General features: G+C 41.2%; 1 protein-coding gene across 3 annotated transcripts in view; it reads left to right on the forward strand.

The window, feature by feature from the left end:
• The window catches only part of DIPK2A (divergent protein kinase domain 2A), a 53176-nt gene that overhangs the window by 21717 nt on the left and 29281 nt on the right, over positions 1-2178 (forward strand). The window lies entirely within an intron of this gene.

Consider the following 2178-nt stretch of genomic DNA (forward strand, 5'->3'; position numbering starts at 1 on the left):
TTCTTTTTCAGATAGATTCTTCTTTGAGAATTTGTTACATCAGTTACCTTCTTCAGTGTCCCACCTCCTTCCTTTAATATCCAACGTTTCTTTTGCCTCCCTATAAAAAGTATATATAAGATTCTCTTCTGCTTCTCCTTGCTTGTCCACTGTTTTATTTAAAAGTATTTATTGCCCTTCTGCTTCCTCAGCCTCTGTTCATTCCTTAGTCCATTAAAACCTGACATAGACCTCTGCCTTGCCATTAGCAACCACCTAATTGGCAAATTTGTGAAGTGATTTTGACTAGTATCAACTTCTTGAAGTTTTTTCCTCCTTTGGAATAGTAACCCTAAAAAAACATTAATCTTACTACTCCTTTGCCTAAATGGTTTTAATGACTTCCCATTGTTCTTGAAGTACAATCCAAACACCTTACCAGGGCATAATCTGTAATCTGTGTGACTTGGCCCTCTTCTGATTCTTTTTTTTCTTTTTTTTTCTTTTTTGAGACAGGCTCTCTGTCACTCAGGCTGAAGTGCAGTGGCATGATCACGGCTCAGTGCAGCCTCGACCTCCCTGACTCAAGTGATCCTCCTGCCTCAGCCTCCCAAGTAGCTGGGACTACAGGCATACACCACCATGCCTGGCTAATTTTTTTATTTTTTGTAAAGGTGGGATCTTGCTGTGTTGCCCAGACTGGTCTCAAACTTGTGGGCTCAAGCAGTCCTCCCACCTTCGCCTCTCAAAGTGCTGGGATTACAAATGTGAGCCCACCCCGCCCAGCCTTATGTATGTATGTATTTTTTTTTTTTTTTGAGACGGAGTCTCGCTGTGTCTCCCAGGCTGGAGTGCAGTGGCGTGATCTCGGCTCACTGCAAGCTCCGCCTCCCGGGTTCACGCCATTCTCCCGCCTCAGCCTCCCAAGTAGCTGAGACTACAGGCGCCCGCCACCACACCCGGCTAGTTTTTTGTATTTTTAGTAGAGACGGGGTTTCACCATGTTAGCCAGGGTAGTCTCGATCTCCTGACCTCGTGATCCACCCGCCTCGGCCTCCCAAAGTGCTGGGATTACAGGCTTGAGCCACCGCGCCCGGCCATATGTATGTATTTTTCGAGTGTTTCATTTTTAATACCCCTCTGTCTATTGCCCTCAGTGCTTCTGCTACAATGGTCTTTTGTTTTCCTGAATGAATTGGCCCACTTCTGGGTATTCCCATATGCAGTTTCCTCTTCCAAAAATGTCTCTTCCTTCCATATACAGCTAGCTATTTGTTTTTCAAGCCTTGGCTCCTTCAAGTATGTGTGTGCTTATGTGTTCTCAATATGCCTATTATCCCTCTTATCTCAAACTCATGTGTCAAGTCTAGTTCTAGTTGCACATATGACATGCCCACCTGATACCTTATAGCTCCTTTATATTTATGTTGTCTATATATAAAATATTGACACTATTATGCAATTGTACATACCTTGTCATCCAATTAGAACCTTAAACTTTACCCATATACTTACTTATTTTTACCTGAAATGTTTCCCCAATCTAGCTTTTCATTCTGGGCCCTCTATAGTTGCTGTCATGGTCTTAACCCTTCCAGTCTTCAGGCCACAGTTATCTTTCTATAAAATAAATTATGGTCATGATTACACAAGTTACGACCTATTTCTCTAGCATCACCTGTATCTCCTTGCCAACTACCTTTCTCACACTGTAGCCACAGTGAACTTATTGCCTCGTCAACCAAATGGACCAATCTCTTAAGTCCATGCCTTTGCATATACTGTGTCCTGAACCTAGAGTGCTATTTTTCCTAGTTTCTTTTCAGATTTGTTACTTTTAAGACCTAAATCAGATGTTCTCCTTTTTGCAGTCTTCTACAGCCCCAGGGATAAGTGCGAATTCCCCACTATTCCTGTAGCATTGTGTCATTTTCTTTATGGCACTTTCTGTGTACCATGGAAAGTCACTAGACTAAACCTGTAAGTGGTAGGGACCTTTTTGAGTCTTTCTGCCTAGCGTTGGTGGGCTCTCAGTGAATGTTTGTATGAATTTATATATTTAAATGTTTAAAGTTATAATATACTTTTACCTAAAAGTGTAGAACAAATACTATTAATTAGTGAAATATTCTATTTTTGGAAGCAATGAAAACTATTTAAAACATTTTTTTTCTACTTCTGCTTTTCCTCCTTTCACAG

Source organism: Macaca nemestrina, chromosome 2 (assembly GCF_043159975.1).
Source record: "Macaca nemestrina isolate mMacNem1 chromosome 2, mMacNem.hap1, whole genome shotgun sequence".
Taxonomy (NCBI): domain Eukaryota; kingdom Metazoa; phylum Chordata; class Mammalia; order Primates; family Cercopithecidae; genus Macaca; species Macaca nemestrina.